General features: G+C 38.0%; 1 long non-coding RNA gene across 3 annotated transcripts in view; it reads left to right on the forward strand.

Moving 5' to 3' along the window:
• LOC147908588 (uncharacterized) overlaps positions 1 to 24,118 on the forward strand; it is a 198,818-nt gene that overhangs the window by 119,660 nt on the left and 55,040 nt on the right. For all 3 annotated transcript variants that reach the window (XR_015546080.1, XR_015546078.1, XR_015546079.1), the window contains exon 2: positions 20,054 to 20,213. This is a non-coding gene — a long non-coding RNA (uncharacterized LOC147908588). The remainder of the gene's footprint in view (positions 1 to 20,053; positions 20,214 to 24,118) is intronic.

The raw sequence follows: 24,118 nt of genomic DNA on the forward strand, positions 1-24,118 counted from the left end.
GCAAATGTATGACGATTGAAATCTAGATATAATATAAATCAAATTTATGTCATAAGAACATTATTTAAAATAAAATCAAATATAATCGACTTAAGCTATAAAATTATTAAGATATCAGAAAAAATAATTCGCGATTTTCTATAAAAAAATCTTTCACTTAGATGCAAAAATAAATATCTACAATAAAGAACAAATTTTTTAATTCATTCCTCGCAATTTATCGAATGTATATGTATGCGTGTAACGATTTCAAAATACCGCTACATTACTGTCAACACAGTACGAGCTTTACCATTGGCCAACGAGACGCGAATGCGTTTGCGAGACTCCCGATTACGACCACGGCGATAATCGGCGTCACGTTGCACGCGGAAAACGAGTTTTCACGGGCGATAAATTCAAGGATAGCGTGAGCGCGACGAGGACTCGGCCAGTACCACAGGGTATACGGCAAACAACACCTGCCGCGACTCGCAGTGTGGGTGCTGTGAGGAGAGTATAGGGAGGCCTGACAAAAGTAATGTATGCACCCTTGTACGCTGTACAATGGAAACTCCGAGAGAGCGGAGCCACCTGAGCCTGCAGGCGAGCCAAGCGTCATTCGGACCGGCTGTTTGCAACCGACGACGCTGCAGTACCGCTAATTATTCGCGTAATTTCTCTCGTCAGTACGTCACGTGAGAATATTATTATCCTATTATTGTTACTTTTATCGAACAAGCTCGAGAAAAGAACAATCTTGATTCTGATATCCCACATCGGGTCGACTTAGCTGCGTTATTCGCTCCGGTTGCAACCGACGCCGTAATCTCGCTAATTATTCGCGTAATATCGCCCTATTACTATACGCATAATCGGCAATGCCACCAATTTCCACGTACATGTACATGTACATCCCGTACACGAGCAGTTCTCCTCTCTAATTACTCACTCGGCAGATAATAATGCGCGAGCGCGCTCGTTCGACGCGATAATAAGCCGGTCGACGCCATTATTTTTCCCTCATGCTCGTCCTCGGCGGAGGACTCATGGCGAATTCCCGACTAGCAAAAGGAAGAGGGAGGAGACGAGGGAGCGAACTGGAACGAGAAGTCAGGGCATTCAGCGTGGCTAATTGCTCAAATCATTAAGAAAAAAACATGAAATCTAAGCCTCGCCGTACAGTGGGAAGCCGTAGATAGCGATCGGCCGCGTTGTATACCGTAATGAAAATAATCACGGTAGTGCGGCAACGACTACGTTTCGAGCCAAATTTATCGCGGTTCGCCGCATTCTCTCTTTCGTTTGTCCTTGCGAGCGAGCACGTTAGATCCCCGATACACATTCGAGATTCCAATCGCGATGAAAATCCCTGCCAATTTCAATTTCGCATCGAACTTCCGTTTCACATTCAAGACTATAAATACAAGTTCTGTTTCTTCTAACAGTATCTCTTTTCACAGTTAATATGTAACAAACATATAGGTATATTACAACTCTTGTCAATTCATGTATATGCAGTTCTGAGTCCATTGATTTTTTTTCTCCTGGTTACCGTTCACGATCCTGCGAATCCACGTATACTCATGTAAACAGATCATTATGCAGGTGGAATGCTAATCCCACGAATGGAATTGCAAAAAGTAAAAGTAATGGCTCTCTCAGATTATTCATTATTCTCATACTCGACTACGGAAATCGAATCGAGATCGATGAGTCACATCGTTGGCGCGAAATTCGTCGCGGTGCAAAAATATCGCGGTGAAAAGTAAAAAAAAACGTAAGAAAAAAAGGTAGGAAGATAAAGAGGGGCGAACGCGCGAAGAAATAAGAAAACTGAGGAGTGCGGCCGCGCATTTGCGTATTGTTATGTTAACGCTCGCGCGAAGTAACAATCGGCACCAAGCACAATGGCGAAATCCCTGTTGAAAAGGGGGCAAGGAGGTTGTGGAAGCCGAAAGCAAGGGTTGGGGGCAGAACCAGGGAAATGCGGGACGGGAAACATTATCGCATTATCGTATTGCGGCGCCTCGTTGCCGAGACTCGCTTTGCCCTTACGTAAATTCCTGCAAACAAAGATTTACACCGATACACCGTGAGCACAGTACCGCTGTCCTCCCTGTTGCTTCCTCTTTCTCATTCTCCTTCTTCTCTTTTCCTCTTTTGCCTTCTATAGTGAGATTGCGAAACCATGTCGAGTAAACGGGAGGCGATGTCCACCGCCCACTTTAATATTCCTCGTTTCCATAAAAATATGACGTTCCTTGAGAATCTCAAGTCTCAAGACGAAGATTTACCACGAGCCGCTTGACCTGTGACGAAAATCGACTTCGATAATGACAGATACAATGAGATTACACGTCGATGCTTGTCTGTTATGAAATAAAGAAGCTACTCTTGTCATCTTTGCATCGTAACAAACTTGACTACGTCTAATGTCTGCAAATATGACAATCGAATACTGAAAATGTCTTAAACATGAAAAGATAAATTCTGAATAAAGAGACTAGAGACAACAATACTTATTATTAGTCAATAGTATAATTTTATTTCTTACAATACATTACTTATTGTAATATCTCAAATATTTTTCACAACTGCAAGAGTAAAAGTCTAAAAAAATTAACGATTTTTTATAATCTTTGGCTTCATTATATTAGGTGTTGGAATTAATTCGTAGCGTTTTTTAATGAAAGAATGTTATTTATTTCACATTAAAAAATACATTAATGAAAGTACTTCCCATCACTTGTAAAACGCTACGAATTAATTCCAACACCTAATATTTTCTTAATAATGCATTATAATTGTTTATCAAGTGTTTCAAGTTAGTGCGATCTTCCTCAATCGATGTATATATAACTGAGGCAAAACATACAGCCCCTGTGTTATAAGGGGTGGTCTCGGGAACTGAACGAAGAGCGGCGGGATGGACGGGACGGACGGTGGCGGGTCATGGGTGGGTGGTGAATATGCAAATGTAATTGATATTACTTTTTAAATATTCCCCACTCTACCCGACAGAGAGGGGCCACCCGTCTGTCGCTCGGTCGCTCGCTTGCAACAGAGGGTGCGCCTGCTTTATACACTCTTACTCTAAGTGCCTTTTACCCCCATGCCAACAGCCTCCCACCCTCACCCGTTTGGCTGCAACGTGCGACAGTGGCCTCGTAAGTAAAGGTAATTAATAGACCCCGAAGACCTATCGCGAGATTTCGCCAGATAAGCGGCGAACGGGCTATAGTTACCAGTGGACCGTGGCGAATTATCGCGTCTCGATAATTTGTGAAATTTCACTTCTGCTGGATAACTCCTTTTTAATTCTAAATTGCATGATTTCGTAATAAAATAACATGTAAAAATAAAAAAATAAAAATTTTTTTGTCGAGATTAATGTAACTTGCATAAAATTAATGTTAGAATGATGATGTAAAAATATCTAACAAGAAAATTATGGAAATTGTATAATATTAGATTCTTATATTTATTTTTTAGAAATGAACCACATTGTTTACGATTCAAATAAAGTCTACTTAAATAGCAAGTTGACATTATTTATCATCATTTCTTCAACCTGGGTAGACGAATAATTAAATTAAAATACGATATATTATAATATTTGTGTGCATATGTATGTCGAAGAACTCTTATAATAGTTATATACAATACAATATGCTGATTCTCGAAATAATTATGCAGGAATAGAAATGTATAATAATTAATTTATCAGGTGCGATATGGAGTTTATAATAGGAATAATTAATAGATCAGAATACCTGATACTCTTATATCTGCATTCGTGTTAATAGTCATAAGGGATTTAGCAATTCCGATATGAGCATTACTCTCGTTCATTTTTTTAATCCGTCGTTCCGTCAAACATCATCTCTCCCCTTCCTGATTGATCTAATTCTAGCTAGTAGCAAAATCTACTAAATTATCATACATTAATTTGCACACAATGGACAATGAATTTATTAGTTAAATGCATTGCGTTGACGTTACGCTAATTATAATTTATGGTGCAATAATAGACACGATGTATGATTGTCGAATGGAATGCAAGCGATATAATAATCAAGAGGCTACGACGAATCATTGCCAAAAATATAAAACTGCTGTCTACTAATTAACACTTTAACTGTCCTAAATGCTGAAAAAGCATTTTCGTAATTCTATTATTGCATGTCGAAGACATCACTATCAAATAAGGAGAAATCTTGAGTCGATTAGATTTTATATATTAGGTGTTGGAATTAATTCGTAGCGTTTTTTAATGAAAGAATGTTATTTATTTCACATGAGCATTAAAAAATACATTAATGAAAGTACTTCCCATCACTTGTAAAACGCTACGAATTAATTCCAACACCTAATATATATATATATATATATATATATATATACACATCAACATACATAAACTATACCCACAAAAACAAATAATTGTATTTAATTTTCAAGAATTAGTTATTGCCAATTCTAAAACAAAAGCCTCACTTACGAGTTTACATCGTATTGAAATTTTTCCATTAATCTTTCTTCGACTTTTTAATAAATGTCATAATTTCGACATTCACCGAAAAACTCATAAATAAAAAAGATGCAGATTATAAAATATACGCAGCAAGAATAGTTTTACTAAAATTTAAAAATTTATCTAGATCTGAAAATAATTTTCTCAGATTAAAATAATCATTTTTAGAATATCCAAACTGGTTACTAGAATGTTAAAACTTTTTGCGGCATTACTCATTATGCTTGATTATATTACATAATTATTTTGATGTTCCAACAAATTTATTTTCAGATCTGTGTGTCCAGCTAAATTTTTAAATACTTCAGCACGATTGCCGACGGCGGAATTCTTCTAGCAAAATGTCTCGTGTACACTAATTCGTGGCACATATATATCGAATATCACGAGCAGAGAGACTCAATGAGTATCTTTTCTCTTCATAAGTTCACCACCCACTCATGCATAACAGTCGCGGCTGATAGATTAAATAGCTTAAATAATTCGGCCGTGTTCGTAAAATCACCGTGTTATATATCGCCGTATACGTTATACTTCAGCACAATCACCGACGGCAAAGAAAGAGCGATCGGTCGCCATATTAATTCGTCGTACGAAGATTGTTAAAATCCGATGATTAAAAATTCTCCCGAGAATATTCGCTGTTATAATATTGTTATAAAGGTACATTGTACATTCTACCGCAAAAAAAAGCAATTCTCAGCAAAGACACTTAATGATATTATATCCTTTTAAAATAAAACTTTATCAATGATTAATAGCGAATATTATAACGAAATAAATTGAAAAATTCACTCAGAGTAGATAATAGACGAATAGGATATTTCTTACATTTAGACTTTGAGCCTCAAATTCAACGTCTATTAATAATAATATTTCTCATGATATAATCTCGTATGCAATAAGGTGTACCTCCTTCCAAATATAGATACTCATTAGAATACAATACGATCGTTCTTATATCGATGAAAGTAATCCTTTTTCCTGCAACTTGCTGCAGTTTTACGCGAATCCTTTCGAGCAGGTGTCAGTAAGATTTACGATAATTGGCTAGACTATTGAATAATTAGCAAGAAGTATATAACGGCACGCGTTATAGAATTCTACGAGTCTCACAATCAGCATTCGCTCAATTAAATTGACAGGACAAATATGACTTAAAGGTCGCAATAACGAGTATGTTTTCGTAGCGATAAAATAGTGTAACTAGATGCGACTTGTGACATTAAAAATTTATGCGTCAAACTCGTAAGCGTACGTAAAGGATTGAAACTACGACCCGCACTCGTTGAATAACGAATGGTGAAGGAATATCGTAAAGATTTATGACTAATTACGTGGTGATTTGAATTCGCGGCATTTAGACAGCCGACGATGATTAATTAATTGGCCCAAGCTCGCATCGCGATACGACGGGTTAATTGTTGTTTACGCTTATTATGCGGCATAACATTATCGCGTTTGATGATCGATAAAATTTCGCGCATCGCGCCGACGGTTTTCGACGATTTTTCGATGAGAAACGAATGACAAACGAGCGGATGTATCATTTCCCTCTCTCTTTTTTTTCCTTTTTCCTTCGTTCTACCAAATAAATGCGGAATTAATTTGTAACGAATTCATCGACGATCGATGATTATTATGCAGAATTATACAAAATTACCTCGATTTTCACGATTTATTTTGTTGCCAGCGGTGTGTAATATTGAAATAACGCGTGGAACAGACGCCATAGTCATCGACGACGTAGGCGTTCGCATACAAGCACAGTGCTCCATCGAGCGTGCACACCGTCGGTGATTATCGGGTTTCCTGTCGCACCATTTCAAAATGGTGGGTTATCTAATGGTTTTTGCGCCACGCAATGGTGTTCACTTAGAGGCCGTAAATCGCATAAAGAAATAATTTCTTTCCCGCAGCATCGCGTACACGATGCGTTCAGAGAAGACTGATCGTTGGCCGACACTACTCGCCTGTCGCATGAGGAATTACACACACATAGATACGTATTGTACGTGCGTGTGGCTAGATGCGCTCATAATTGCACGTCAGCGCGAATATAGAAGCAGCGAGTAATTATCGCGTTTCCTATCGTACGACGCGCGCAATGGCGAACGGCACTCCAAAGATGTACACTTCGCCATTGCGAATTCGCCTTCGTTAAAACGTACAGATGTTACGTGAGATAATTCGCCGCGATCGAAAATTAACTCCGTCATTTTTCTCATAGAGATTTTTTTTCTTTTCTCAAACTAATTGCCGCGTCCGATGAACAAGAAGAGGATCCAAACGATAGGACTTAAATCAATAGGCGAGATGACCTATCTCATAATTACGCCGGTTATCCTTCTCGCTCTATCCTCGCGATCTCAATAATTATTATTGTCGGCAGTGTATCTCAGTATCGGATGATAACCGGGTGCGATGTTTGCCGATGCCGCGCGATGGAATTTTAATTTCCGCCACGGTGACGTGGGAAATTGAAATAACATTACGTAAATAATGCACGCAATAGTAATGCACTTTTACCGTCATAATTCTGCAAATACAAACACTGCAATTGCGGACTATGTGTGCATTCGGTCGTGTGTTCCTATTTTTCGAAAACGGAACTCTAAAACTAACGTAAAATGATTAATATTGATAAACAGTCTTTAACAAAACACTTCATAAATACTTAAAATAACCGCTTTATAGATATATCCTATTACTCGGTTAAAAACTGTTTTCATTATTAAATGAATAAAGTTAATTAGGCTTATCTTAAACTTCAGCCAACTTCAACGAATGTTTAAAGATAATTCCAATTATTTATATACTCTTTTTTATTTATATACTATTTATCTCTTTTTTTTTTTAAATGATCCTCGTGCGTTTAAGAAGATTATAATCGCGTGTGAAAGAAAATTAACAATCGCGATCGATGTGATCTTCTTGCGGCTCTTCAAATCCTTCAACCGCTCCGGAACCAATTGGCATAAATCGGCGTGGCGATGCGTATCCGGTTCGAGCCCCATATACCGCTGTGACACCTATCTATCTAACGTTGAGAAAGTAGCTAGCCTGAACAAGCCCGAGCGGAAATCACCGGAATATACGTACCGCCATCGCGAGCAACAACAACAACAACAACAACAATGATGACGCGGAGTCGGGGAAGAGCTGACGATGGAGCATTCGTGCACTATAACATGGTGCGCACATAGGTCGCACATCCACACGACATCGTGCACACCATGCACACATACGTGTGTACGAAGTTGCGTGCCGCGGATAATTATCAGGTTTCGCCGTAGTAACGCACCAGCGATGGCGGATCCGCCTGCGTATAGCCGCGGCGGGATTCAAGCATTCGGGCATTCGGGCGACGCCACCGGCACACACGGTGTGTTCCCGTCACACCGTTGGTTTCAACGCCAATTAAACACCCGCTTGTCAAGGAAATCGGGGGCCGTGCACGAGGCGTAAGGGGGCCCGCCGTCGCCGCCGCCAGCACGCCGTCCGATTCCCTGCGATTCGCTCGCTGTCGCACGCGATGCGTTACCGGGCGTTATTATTACGTGTCATTGCCACCCACGCGATGGCGGTTTGGAGAGAACGCAGTTAGGAGAAATCTACGTGGGAAGAAAACGCGCTACAAGCGAACTGCAGATGCTTAGAATCTGAGCTGAATTGTGACACGTGTCATACATGCATTGCGTTATACATTCTTTGTAGTATTTCAAAAACTAAGAACTCCCTAAAACTGAGAAGAGTTCCCTAAATCAAGGATAGAAAATATAGCGATAAAGTTATATAATAAATTATATAATAAATCTTTAAATGTCACAAAGTCCATATCAGAAATTGAGATCAAAATTGAAATTGATTAATCGGAAAAAGATCAATATAAGTTTAATAACTTTGCTTTAATTAATCAAATTCGATTTCAATTTCAATCTTTAGTCTCATATGAGCATAATGCGATAAAATAAATTAAATAATAAAATAAATTATTTGTATGTAATCGACTGCAATAATTATTTCGCAATGGCTTCAATTGTTATTGTATTATATTTCGGTGGCTACTTTGAAAAATTCAGATGACTTATAAATTCATTAGAAAGTGCATATAATCATAAACACGAAAATAATCATAGAAGAAATGGGGCTGCGAAAACATCGATGCAGATTTCCTTCGCCCACTATCGCGTGGCATAATTTTCCAGACCGGAAACGTCTGAAGACAGAATAAGTACGCACTTGTTTAGATGAAAGGAAAGGCGGTAGCCGTGCGATATCGGGGATTGTCGTAAATCCTCCGACAGGCCTCTGGCGCGCTGCGTGCAATTAACGCTTGTAACGAAAAATATGCGGGGAAAGTAATATTCGTGATAAAACGGGCCACGTCGTGCACGGAATAAAATTTGCCCCGCAGGGAATGTTGCGACAAATGTCGTTCGCACTGCGTATAACCGTACGCGCTCGTTTCCAGTGCGTATCGTCCAATCACACCACGCACCTGGATTTTTCCAGCCACCCCCTGCCGTGCCCAATCGCAAGAGGGAAAAATTGTGAATGCATATAGGTCGCGGCTGAGTAGGCAATACTCACGATAACAGCCGCTGTACGTGCCCCGATAAAAAATATGTCGTAACGTGTGTGTCGGTCATATGTTCGCCTTGGATTTACGTGTTAACAAAGAGGAAAAAAAAAGAAAAAAGGAAAACGTATCTTGATAATGTAAGTCGCGAGTGTTTCGCGAATCGTTAGGGCTGCTTAAGTACGACGACATAGCGGTACTCGTAATTGAATGGAATATTATTTCTCATGCCGTATTTTTTGTCGCATTTTTATGCATGATATTATTCAATTTAGATTATGACATTTTATGCGAAGCTTCTATTGCGGTGTAACAGCCGTCTGTCGCGATTACACGCTCCATTTATGTCTACGTAATTTTTAGCGATAACTCGTGGTTTTCTAAATATCTTCTTATATATTTACAAACTTTTCTGTATACACACATTCGTACGAAAAGTTTTAATCAGAAGATTAGTATTGTTAATTACTAGATATATATCGTACTTATAGTAGTACCTAGGGTAATTTTATTTTATTTTTATAAAATATTAACCTTTTTGATAAAGAAAATAAAAATTAAATAAAAATTAATTTCTTTCATAATTAGCGATTATTCATAAATCATTTAATCCTATGAGGACCCTATCCTGAACACTGCGTTATACACGCGCTCGTGACAAGGATGTAAAAAATTGTCAATTTCGGAACGTCACATATGCTAGATAAGTTGTTATCGTTCAACTGACAGCAGATACTAAAATAAGAACACCTTTTACCGGTGATTTGTACCTGTCCAAGTTAACCAATTATCTTATTCAACGTCCTCGACATGCCAAATTCGACATAAAAACTTTTTCCATCATATTGTTATCTTCAATCTTTATCGTGATCTACGATGCAAAGCGATGTCAACATTGTCAAAGTACTTTGGCATACTATCATCAGAAAAATATGTGTCATACGTTTCACCATACAATTTTATCGCTTGGCAGAATTCTTCAAGAAAAATGAATACCTTGAGCGCAACTGTAAAAGTTCATTATCTATTAAATATCACTAAACAAAGTAAAACTAGAAATCTTTTTTATAAACGTCCAATTTATAAAGGTAAAAATCATAAAGGCAAAAATGTTTATAAGATGCTTTTTGAGACAAAAATTGAGATGATTTTAAAAATATAGTACTTATATCTGTCACGTGTTATTTTTTTAATTTCTATGTACGTAGATGATAACGATTAAATTTTCGGCAAATAGATTTGTTAAATTTTTTAAGACACACTTAATAAGAAGTGAAAGCGCCGCAATGAAGATTCGATGGCATGACGACATCTCGGTAAATTAGCCTAAACACGGGGTAAGGGCGACTCTTCTCACCCTCTGACAATCAGCCCCCCGTGGCTTCGGCACCGTCAATTCAACGCTAGTTTTAATCACGTCACAGTCATGGGGCGCTGCAGTAGTGCTATCACCCATTGGGGCCATTTCGTCGAAACACCGGATCCGCTCGCGGATTATCCAACTGCTTTATTAGCGCCATTCGTGTCTTCTGCTTGCTCTTTTCCCCCGACTGCGAAACGAAAATTAAAAAATACACGCCTCGCGTGCTCCGTCGATCACGGATTGCACGATCGTGGCGTGCAATTAACTACGGCTTAAAGTCGCAGTTTTACCGTTACAATTGGAATACCGGCAAATTATAGTCATAGTTGTAGAACAACGAAACATGCTTTACCTTCACTCACAGCCAATTTATGTTTTTATTTTCGTCACGTATCAACGTTTCGCGATATGCGGTTGCCCTTTATGTTTTTTTAACACCGTCGTGACCTTTCACTTCTAAACAATTACATGCTACTCTTTCTATCTCGATAAGAATTAAGATATAATTCTGAATTACAAAACAATATTTTTATTAATGTAATATTGATTCTTATTAATGTTATCAATGCCATAGTGTTTATTAGACATATAGTCCATTAAAAAAGTCACTTGTTATGCGCATATCACGATCTTCTTTAAATAAAATATTTATTTATATCTATGCAGAGTTGATTTGTTAAAATTAATCCTTATGTAACGCTAATGAATAATTTTTTTATTTATTTTCTCGACTTAATTATATTAGAACGATTTAGAAAAACGACCGGCAAAACACACGTTACAAGTCTTGGTATGACCTCTCACATATTACAAGCAAAAAACCGATACCTCGATATAGATTCCATGCCCGCAATCATGCTACGAGCTCCGCTTTCGACGCAGAGCCGTTTATGATTCGATTTGCATGTTTGATAAGATCCGCATTGCTAGGATAATGACCGTTAGACCTTAAAAGCAACGCGTGTGACGTTAAAGCGGAAATTACGCTTACGAGCACAGATAATAATCGTTTCCGACAATGCTTACAAACGTCCTCTCTTTCTCTTTTTCTCTCTCGTTTCAGGTTACGTAATATCCAAATCCGAGTTTTCAAGCATACACATTTGAGACAGTTATATATTTCAAAAAGATTTATATGTTCCGGTTATAAATATATATTCAATAAAAAAAATACATATGCTTATGGATTGTACTTTTATATTGAAATACGATAATATATCGCTCATTTGTTATAACAATGACTCAAAAAACAAAATTTTCTAAAAAAATAATTTTGAATATTTTGAATCATTAAAATTTTGTAATATCAATTTAAAAATACAAGTTTAATGTAATAACTGTTTAAAGAGGAATAAAAGTATATTCTTTTAAAGTATGTTTTTTTTTCTTTGTATTTTTTCTCTTTTTCTGCAAGCAAACAATGAAAAAATGATAATTTTTTAATTACGTCGTTGAAGCAAATGAGAATATCTAATAATATATTTTTGTATGCGCGAAAGACAATACACGTTGAAAGAAGAAATAAACATTCGAAGGCTCAATTCTAGTTAGGAAATCATAATCAATTTACAGAAGAAATCGTTATTCCTATCTAGGTAAGACATGTCGATATTGCCATTGGCACCGTCGCAATTGAAGCCGTTTAGCTTTTTCTACTTGACGTCTTGCAGAAAACGCAACCATATTACATTCGCGGCGTATCGTGGTATCTTGATAATCAACTCTAGTTCTCTCTGCGTGCCACTACCCATCCTGCTTACCTATCTACGCAACAACGGAGATCGTTGGTCATGTCGCGATATGACTGGCAGATAAAGGTGGATGGTTGATAATTTTTTTTTTTGCGTATACGACGAATTCTTGCATAAGAGGAAGGCCGCGCACGCTATCGCGGCGGATCGGCGTTTCGCACGCTAATTACCCATCGTGCCTGGCAAATGGCTTCCGCAGGTTACTCGGGAGCGTGCCCGTTGATAAGGCGCAAATTTTCAGAAATCGACGCAGCAAGATCACAGAACTTTCTTCGCACGATAACGTAACTATGTTTTCAAGATACCGTAACTTTGTTTCAACAACAGATATCATCCAACCGTCGATAACGAAAAGTTATGATCACATTCAATCTCTGCTTGATTTGATGAATAGATATGCGTTAATGCATAGATATTATATAGGTTTTTATAAAGTTATAAAGTTCTATATAGTTTTTGTGACAATTGATTCCACGAATTATTTTCTGATAATAATAAAATATCTATTATGCTTTAGAAATAAATTTATTTAGAAATTTTATCGGTTTTCTCCGATAAAATGACTTTAAAAAAATGCAAATTATTACCTAAATGCTCTTGTTCTAATTTACGTATATCGATAGATCGCAATGTAATGCGATGCGCGTTCTACAACGTCGAATTAAAATACGATGCTTGTCGAAGAATGAAATGGGAGCGATACTTCACGGTTATCTCTTCGAAAGCGCTTCAAAGACAGACATTAAAATGCACTCGTTATCGAAGTTTAGCATAACGTTTAAAGTTCAGCGTTTGATATTTAAAGAAAGTATCTTGTTACATAAAAGTCCATTATTATGGAAGCTTATCGTAGATAAGTCTCACAGTTACTTTTCGAGTAAAAATAAAGGCAAAGACAAAGATATAAAATTTTTACCTGAAGACTTTAAAGTAATCTTTTCAAAGCTGACAACTCATATTTATAGTCCTTATAGTAAGGAATCTTTATAATCAACAAACGTTTTATTTTAATTTAATGCTATTAAATAAATAAGAACCTGATTCTTTTTTGCATAGTTTGAAAGGGTTATTCAATTTATCATTAATCTCTTCAAGAGAGAAATTATTATAATGGTTAATCTCTTGAAAAGATTAGTCAATATAATAAATTCTATCTCGTAAATCGACTTCTAAATTTTTCATTGCTGACGTTAATCTCGAAACTGTCATACTGAATCGAAACTTAAGATCCACGTAAACACACGAAAAAAAAGTACAAGTTATCGAGTCAAATATCGTCCCCGAAACTCGTTTTGCCGTTACAGGAAGGATTTCGAGGATTTATGAGTATTTTCTCGTACGATTGACGCGCACATCATGCAGACATCAGTCCCGTCGCGAACCAGCCGCATCGGGCTTCTTTATTAAAGCCCAACCTCGGGGCTCCCCTTGGCCCCTCGTGCCCAAGCTTATCCCGGAGAGACCTTCCATCATTTTAAAGCCCGCCGTGATAAAATTAGACGGACAATTTCATCCGAAGACCTCGAATGCCACGATCGTGCGGGTACGCGTAGGTAGGTGACGGTTTAATTTCATGCCTAGGGGTGATTCGACATCCCTCGACGTACGCGAGCACAATAGGCGCCATGTGCCTATTGCGTTAACAGATTGGCCGACAGAAATTTGAAATAACTCTATTACTATCTCCAACCTAAAGCGAATTCCGGCAAATTTTTTCGAAGACACTGAATATCGAAAGAACTGACTAAAAGATATAAATCATCCATTGCAAGTACAAGATTATAATAATTTAGATAATTATGTTCGAGCTTTGAACGTAGAAAACTTTTCGTGTCATATATCTCGTTTCTGAACAACATCCGTTATTACAATTGATAATATTGATGAAAATATCGTGATAAGAATGACAAGATTCGTTTATATTTATGGCCGCCTGTCGCCTTAAGCTTTCTTGTCAGAAGTGTAGTAGCGACGGAAGTGACATTTATTGCAGCACAACGTGTGCAGCTTGAAGGAAACACGGGAGGTAAATGAGGGGACGCGTAATCGTGATATAACTTAACATACATGAAGTGCGCACCTCGCGACATAGTATGGATTTAATGCTGCACAGCAATACGAATAATGATTTGAGTCTTGCTTTTACTTGGAAAAATACAAAACAAAAGTAGTTAGTTCGATAAAGCGTGTAAAATTATTTTAAAGTTATCTCCTTATAAAACCTTGAAAATTGAAACAAATTACGATAACATTGCATATGCACAGCAAATAATTACAATTAACTGTTAAAGGATGAGATATATTTTTAAAATCTTACAACTTTTCCTTAAATAAGATTTATTTATAATTCATTATTTTTCATTGTATCTTCAAGAGAGGACACTTTCAGCATCTTTATTTCATCCCGAAAGATTAAGTTAAAATTGAATTAATAATAAATTTCGTGTAAACATGTGATGCAATAGCATAATCCAAATGACTTGATTCTTCGATAATATACGTTCTGTTTCCATAATTTACACAAATCTATATAATCTAGAAAACTATCAAACAACGTTCTGATGAGCTCTCGTTTTTCATCCGGCTCGCATAAAGATAACTTAAGAACAAACGAACGAACGGCAAGCGCGCATGCATTCGCACACGTGGAATAATAATTAGCCGGTGCTGATACACGTTCCACACAAATGACGTGTCAGGTGCAGCTGTTGCGCATCGTTCCGCAATGCGGGCCAATGTACCTCTCCTTCTTACCCAGCGGCTCTCCTTTTCTCACTCTCTTTCTCTCTTTTTCTCTCTTTCTCTTTAACTCACCCCAAACTATACCGTCTACTTAACTTCGTTCCACCCTTTGTCTCATGGTTTCATAATGTCTCCCTCGGCAATCTCGGGTCCCAAAGTGCGAACCTACATGCGACGCGCGATCGCGTGCTACTTGTCATTAGACTCTCGACGGACTTGAAGAACGACTACAACTATACCTATATACCATAATGTTCTTCACCTCGTCCACTATAGTCTCTCTTCTATGGATGCACTTCCTGCCTTCATAATTAAGAATTATGCTTGCGACTTATACATCAATTTTTCACAATAAAGTAATATTTTTTAGTCTTGGTTAAGTAATAAAAAGAATAAATATACAAAATTGTTTGCTCTGAATTGTATATTATTTGATATTAAAATAATAAATTGAAGAAGTCTCAACACTCCTATCTTTTAGATTCTATTTTGCCTCAAAATTATTCTACATTTATTACAAAGAAAAAAACACTGAGATAAAAAATAGCCTTTTTGCACTAGAAAAAAACTTATGTGTTTTTATAGAAGAATATAATTTCGTTATTTGAAACATTAATAAAACGAATCTCACGTCCTGAAAGGATACTTTTCAAGAAGCAGCAAGTCGGACACGAGGAATACATGCGGTTCATACTCCACTTATGAAGCGGCATTAGTTGAAGCATGTCTCGATCGTGCCGCTGTTCCGATCCGAAACAGTTAGATCTGATCGGATCTCATGGAGCGGATTAACAGGAATCGCCAGTCGTTTTCGTGGCAGGACTATCGCGAGGGAGGAGATGAAAGAGCAACCGGCAAACGGGCAACGGCATTGCGGCATAGGTCGTTCATTACCCCGTTGCCCGTAATCGAGAGGAAGACACGGAGAACGCGCCGGAATAGAAAAAGAGGAGGGAAAGCGAAATGGAAGCCAACGTGGCTTCCCACGGCGATTCGTGGCGGCCGTCACGAATCGCATGACGACGTGACGGCGACGATGGCGACCAGTCGTCGAGGACAATACGTCTCCCTTCCCAAACTCGGTGCCGTTCCCTCGACTCGTTCTTAGCCGCATCATCAACACTGCATCGCCATGAACACAAGCAGCGAGACGGTGCACAGAATGCCAAGGGGAAGAAAGAGAAAAGAGAGGGTGATGTGATGAGAGGGGAAGGTCTCTGGACGCTTCTAGCCTAGATCAAAACCCGTAATCACGACGTAATAATACCCGATCACGGAAGATATTGCACATTTCCCCGGAATCACTGCTATTCCCAGGGAAGATGCCCCCGTCGGGGTTGTTTGGGAGGTCTTACTGTTCCTCGACATGCAATCCCGAATTCGCTATATCTCTTCCTTCTTTGCCAGCCGATTCTTACACGCCGCTCGACTTTGCCCTGGGTCATACCGCCGTACTCTCTCCCCTTCCTATCCTTCGTACCTATAGTACCTATAGTTTCGTCCTGTAATTTCCTTTTTTTTTAGCTCGTAGCTAGCGATTACACGCCTTCGCGGAAGACAGACTAATGCGTTCGCACCGTCAACGATTTTATTTCTCAGATAAAACAATTTTTCGTAAAAATAGTTGCTCTAGGCCTTGCGAAAGTCTTAATATATATATGACCTCTATTCAATGTAAGCTGAAAATCTCGAAAACTTTAAAGCATGTAAAATTATTAAATTATAAATACAGACGTAAAACAGAACGTACGTCTAAGCGATATAAAAATACAGATACTTTTTGATTATGTGTACAGTAATAAATATAAAAGAAAATATAAGAGTTAAGGAAGAAGCAAAGTCGTGTATACGTCATCGTGCTCTTGTTAATGCATTAAATTATTGGAAATTTAAACGAGAAATGGGAACATCTCTGCAAGCAATTTACAAATAGCGTTAACTACCCGCAAGCCACACATCGAGTAACGTAAATGTAAAAACGGAAAGCCAAAGCTAGATCTTAATGAAGTTCGCGATTGTAAGATACGCAAAGTAATCTAAATATTTAATCTAGATTAAATGGAAAAGACAGGATGAAGATAGGAACACAGACAGACAGACGGACGAGCGGATGAGATATGGTTGGCAGGGGCAATGCGGGTTTAACATTGTACGCTTTTTTACATGGTAACCGAACAGTTCGTCGGCCGGCTCGTGTACCGCGAGTTCCAAAGCCCCCGGAGCCGTTGGGCCCAAGATGGGCCGGTAGCACGTAGTGACGGAGGCCGCGAATGGATGTAGGCGGTGGGGCACACACGAGGAAAGAAGAGAGAGGAGCAGAGGGGCAGAGGAGAATTGGAAAACAAGGTGGAAGAGTGCCCCGAGCCAGCGCCGTACCATTAATCATCAGGATAATTCCATAGATGGCTCTTTGCTGTTAAAAGGAGCGAGCAATGCATGCCTAACTTACCTCATCCGTCGAACGACCTGCGAAAAGACGCATTCGTTTCTGCATTTTATACAATCCATGGCGCGTTTTTCATATTGTGATGAAGTCTAGACTAATTAAAAAGACAGAGTAAAAAAAAAGTTCCGTAAAAACCAAAGAGAAAAATATAATCATTCGCCTCTATAATCATTCAATCTAATCGATTAAATTTTCCTTTTAAACCGGAAAAATAGATATATTAAGTACTTTGCACATCGAGGGAATATTAATTTCTGCAAATAACTTATTATATTTGACACTTATATTGTCCATGTCATTATTCTATTTGCACGTGTGTGTGTGTATGTGTTCTAATGTATCTATACAATCACTCTCTCTCAACTTACAAAATACACGCAACAAGACTGCCTGTCAATTTAATCTCGAGTCGAGGTGTATTACCCGCGTTCTTTTCACATCTCCTGTATATTTATGCCATATTACAGAATATTAACGACACGCCAGCTATCGCGTTTATTAAGATATTGTAGAATCGATAGTACATATCCACGTTAATCAAATAAGAATCAAAAAGGAAAAGCGTTAGAATTTTTTACCTACATGATAGATGTTATCTTTCCGAACTATAATTTATGATTAATCAATATTTATATTTTGAATTGAATACCTCCATCTTTTCTTTCACTTTGCTTCATCACCTGTCTTCTGTGAACTATGAAATCGATCTTAATTTATAACCGTCACCAAATGTTCTCTCAATGTGATGAGTAAGATAATTGCAACGGAATTTTATCGTGATTAGATCTTCCGAAGTATTCGTTAAACAACGTCAAATTTTACTTCGCTAAATTCTTGACCAACAATCGGATCATCACTGGCCGCCGATCGCATGAAACACCGATTGTCGAACATAAAGTACGAGTTACGATTCGCAGTCCGCGAAGTGACGAGACAAAAATGAAAGGGAGAACGGACGGTGCGGCAAAAAAAGGGCCAGCTCTCGGACCTGCGGAGACACGGTGGCCACCGAGTCGTCCGAACGATGTCAGCAGTTTAATCAATGCATTTAGCCGAATTCCCGTCTGGCCCAAATAAAAGGCGAGACAGGAGGAGATTAAACGCAAAAAACGCTGTGCGCGCGACGAGTCTCGTTCGGCCCTCTCTCGGCTTCTTTTCACCGTGCTGCAAACTTTTGGGACCTCTACGACAAGCTTCATGGTCCCTCCTTGATGTCCCAAAACTCCCAAAGTCGTTAGGTATTCTGCGAGCGTACGTTTCTGCTGTCCTCCTCTTCGTCCCCCCTTCGTCGTATCCTCGCGGGAGGAACTCTTCTTCGAATAACATATACGTCAGCCATGAAGACGACTACGAGACGAAAACCGGTGGCTCCACAAATCTTCGAGTTGGTCTTTTCATTCACTGTTTCTTCTTCTTCCGTCCTTCCGAAATTGTCCGTTACAGAATACTGTCTTGCCGCGCGACGTTATCTATATTTTATTCTTCGTAATTTCTCCTACTAATTTTTGGAGTTTTCAATGTTAACGAAATTAAGGAGATTGAACCTCTTTTAATTAAACTTCGATATTATTCAAAATTTTTTTTTAGTAAACTTAGTGATTCCTACTTTCATCATTAATAATTTTGTTTAACGCTAAAAATTCCATAAAAAGTTAATATTTAGAAAATCTTTTTTTTATGTCTCGTTTTTAAATATTGAATATTTTGCATATTTAGCGCTATAAATGTAAATATAAATGTTTTGTACATATCTGAAGCATAACTACGTATTCGAGTCATTGATAGTCAACGAGTCGAGCATCCTGTCTGAATCTACTATCTCGTTAAACATCATCTAACAGTGAACCTAAAGTTGTTTTGTGAAACGTGACAAAGAAACCGACGGAGGTAAAAGAGATGTCAGAAAGCGATCTTCCCTTTTTCCTTTAAAATTACGCGTTTCGTATTAAAAACATATGAATTTATAAATATCTATTCTATAAGAAACACACACATCAATTTTTTTTGTTCTTGATTCTTTGTCATGATTTACGTATACAGAGATAATATATAGAAAGAAGAATTTTGCTGTTTAAAAAATTAGCTATAGCTAGATCTGAAAATAATTTTATTGATTCATCAAAATAATTATATAGAAAACTAAAGTATAATATGATAAGCAATGTAGCAAAAAATTTTGACATTCTAACAACCAACTTGGGCATAACTATTTTGATTGATCAATAAAATTGTTTTTGATCTGTATTTAGTTAAATTTTTAGATTTTTAGCAAACTTTTCGCATAATTTTATGCAATGATTGAAAATGAGACGTAAATAAAAAAAGAGTCAGAGATAACAATCTCTTAAATTATTCATATAAATACCTAATATGTATATGTATTTCATAAAATTCTCTATGTTTTTGTTACATTATAAGTAAGTGATCATTTATAGTGTTTTAACATATTTCTAACCTTCGCACATGCAATATAGCCTTCGAGCCGAAAAGACAATTTCCATAGCATCGCGCGTGTAATCTTATTTATATCAAGTCTTCAATTTGAAGGCGGAAACTGAGCGCAGATGCAGGTATACGGTTTATTTGCGCAACGAAAAGCAAACCGCGATATTCTTATTGATTTATCCTTTTCATTATTTCTTTTTTTGTGCAGGCGATGGATGCATGACGCCGCGCTCTGACCGCAAGCTCGTTACGTCTGTCGGAAGTATAAATCAACCGCAAAGTTATTCCACTGTGCTGTCGGGAACTCCCCGTAGGGCGCCTCGTTGGAAACTGCTACCACCTTCTTGTCCACGATATCGTTCGCGCAGGTAAGTCTGTCTCACGTGATCGCGTCATAAGCGATTTATAAAAATCGCAACGACAGGTAGTGCAGAGTTAGCGTGACGACTCTCCGTCAAACCTGTCGCTAATTTTCCACATGAAAAAAAAGCCCAATCTCCTCCCATTTGTTCTGCGTCTATTTTTAGCATTCTTTACTTTTCTCTCTGAAGTACCTTATTTTATTTCAAAAGAGGTGCCTCGTCAAAATGAACGGAGTCATGCAACGCTACTCTGTTTAATAGCAATTAATATGACTTATCGCCACCGCAGCGCCATGGGATTTTGCGGTAATTATAATTTACGGCCACTTAGGACGCGTATACATTGATAGTTTTAACTGTATTTTCTTTCGATTATCTCTCTCGTCCAGGTCATGTGCACGCACGCACATCAGCGCAACGAGACACAGCAATAGCGGTGCCCTCATAACACCCTGAGAATCTAATTGTAAGGTTGCCGCGCGCGAGAGCAGGTCGCATTTTCTCGATAACAAAGACGTAAGTAATGATAATGTGGTAACGACCCCGAGGCCGGTACAGTTACTCGCAACGGCACGCGGAGAAAAAAATTATTTCCTAACTAATACAATCACAAGAGATAAGACGTGGTTATAATAAGCAACATTGTACCGACGTAATACATAATTACCGATCCGGTGAGATCTGATAATCGTTACGCCGGTAATTGGCACTGGCAAGAATAACATTTCTCCAATGGTCCCAACGTCCCGATTTCTCACGAGAAATGTTCGAGGAGCATCTACAGTTTATGTTCGTTTAACAGAATTAACTTTTTTTTTATTCAAAGTATAGATATATCCAGTTGCTAATCCTAACGGATCTACGAGGAAGGCAAGCATATATGGCTGAATGTTGCGAGCACGCGAAAGGGCGAAAACTTAGAAAAGTCGAGTTCCTAGTAAACCCGGAATCGTAGGATAATCCGAGATGATCGCCTAATAGCTTTAGGAAAGAATCAATTGGGGATGACTACTTTAAATTACCATAAGCCCCGACTCTTTCTAGTTAACGAGCAGAAGAGACGAGACCCCAAAAGTGTTAAAACTAGCAACGGTTGAAACCGTCGGAATAAGGGGAACGACAAAAATCGATGATGATACTGTGCACCAATATTATTATGAAAGAGAAGAGTCTAATTCTATGTAATAATATAGGGAAAACAGTAAAATCAAGAAAAAAGTTTGGTCGATCTACACAAATGGTTTATAAACATTATCTCTCAGCGATGTACATCGTCTCAAATTTGCTCGCAGCTAAGCGTTCAGGTTAAAAGAAATAATTTGGCGATGCAAATTTATACATTTATTGCTTTTTATCGGGAATATATAGAAATTGATAATTTTCTCTTAGCAAATTCTGTATTCTGTACCCAAGAGAAAGCGCATGGGGGCATCTGATATATCCTATATACTCATTTTAATAAATAAGTACGCGTTGACACACAAAGCAATCGTGAGATTGGCTTTATTAATTAAATACGTTAATTAATTTATGGATAAGGGGAGAGCCTGAATAATTTCTCAGTCTAGTCGCAATCGCGGTGAACAAATATAATGCAGATCGATACACATCGTAAAGCACTGTAGACACGGCAACAAAACAACATTTCTCAGTCTGCGTCAGTCCAGAGACTCTCCTATGATTATATCAGCTATCCTTCCGTGTGTTAATAATTATCTCCCGATTTCTTCTCTAATTTAACGGCGCATATGTTACACGCGTAGCGTTCCGGTTACGCACTGCTAAAATCTAAGAGCCGCGCCTCCTTTAATTGGCCCCGAACAAGAGTGATTTACAATTGTAGGAAAAGAAAAGAAAGTATCTCGTTTCTTTCACGCTTTTCCCATTGAGATAACAAATAACGAGTATTTAATATAATATTAACGCACACGCGTCTTAATTACGTGTCTGGCCGTCTCTTTCTCAAGCGCAGCGCGGTATAACCATCGCGGAAACGTCCCAAACGAATATTTCATGAAACTCACTGACGCAGATGAGATATTTATCACAGAATCAAACGAGAATTCACTGCTTCTCCTATAAAAAAGACATCCCTCTTTCCGAGTCCACCGAAAGTCGTAAAATGTCCAGCACCCACGTAGAAACTGGTATCACGTACCGCCGTACTAAGGCCGAACCTTTTGTGTGCTCGCGTGTATTATCACGTGTGCATACAGTCGCTACCACAAATAGATCCGAGACTCTTGTGTCTCGCGTGGCCGTTCGAAGCTCCAATCTCGTTTTAAATCACGGAAATATTGGATAAGTACTTGGCCGAAAACACAGCCTGCCACGAAACGTCCCGTGATCTTTACGAACTTCAATTTTTGCGAAATTGGAACAAGGCCATACTAATGCTACTGCCACTAAATCTTTTTGACAGAATTCACGGCGATATTTGTAATCATAATAAGAAAGATATTGCTGTTGCAGTTCTTCCATTTTCCTATAATCTAATTTATTTCATTACGTCTTTTCTGCATATGTTTTTGTTATAAATTCTCGGTTAAAAAAAATTAAAAAAAACTTCTCTTCATATAAAAATTTGTTCACTACAGTTCTTATAAAAAAAAATAAGGTTTATTCACGGTTGAGACTGTACCATACATGTGGACGTTCTATGTGTGTCGTACGTGCCTGTGTCGTCCGTCCGTCCGTCCGTCCGTCCGTCCGTCATGAGTGCGTGCGCGAACGTCCGGGCTCGTCGACTCGTCGGAGGACTGCTCACTAGCTTGTTCACTTTGCTCGATCATGGGACAAAAGTTGAGCCTACGTCTCGTGGGAACGCAAAAGTCACGCTCGCTCAAAAACCAATCGTCGTGCAACACGTATTAAATTGAGTGCGAGCGGCTTTATGGCGACTCGGCCGAAGCATCGTTTCAAAGTATACCAAATGCTGAAAATGTTCTTGAAATTATTAATAAAGACTGTATGTATATATATATATATATATATATATATATATATATATATATATATATACATAAATAAAACAATAGTTAGAACTCAATAGTTGAGTGAGTAGGTACTTGCTGTTATCGGTATATTCTAAAACATATCCGTATGGATTTAACGCTGTGCGGTATCTGTATAATTCTTACCGCATTGGTGTTAATATTAATATAGTGAGAATTATGTAGACACCATACGCGTAAGATCTTAAATTCACACCGATATTTTTTAGAGTGTATATTCTAGATCATCCAATCAGACCTTCATTAGACTAGAAGAGTACATAAACAGCAGCGAGTGCTCACTCAACTATTGAGTCTGCTGAACGCGCCTAATAATTATTATATATTTTTATATACACAATTGTAGATACATAAAAAAAAACAATATATTAATAAATATCTTACTGCTATGGAATTTTTCCAATTTAATGAATGAAAAACAAAGAAATTAACTTTAAATTGAATTTAAAGAAATTGGCGATAAAAAAATTATTATCAAACAATAAAACCTATAAGAAAATGATGACATCAAATTTCTATTACAATATGTAATGCGCGTTGGCATTCTAATAACACTCGGCTATTAAAATCACATAAAATCAGTTCGATTTGCAAAGACACGTACCATATTCATTATCGTAAATTCATAGCATCGATAATTCCGACACTGATGGTGAGAAGGATAAGGATTATGATAAATGCGGTATAATTAACTTACTTTTTCTGCGCGTGCAGTCAATAATCGTCGCAATCTCGATTTCATGCGGGTACATATATACACGGCGCGCAATAATACGTGGTGCATCATGCGCGAAGCCTTGATTATCTCGTAATTCGTGAAAGTATCTCGCGCTTTTACGCGAGGAGAGTTGCGCACTTGCTGATAATAGAGACACCGAGGTATAATCCGCATCGCTT

This window comes from Acromyrmex echinatior, chromosome 9 (assembly GCF_024713525.1).
Source record: "Acromyrmex echinatior isolate Ae372 chromosome 9, ASM2471352v2, whole genome shotgun sequence".
In the NCBI taxonomy this organism is placed as follows: Eukaryota; Metazoa; Arthropoda; class Insecta; order Hymenoptera; family Formicidae; genus Acromyrmex; species Acromyrmex echinatior.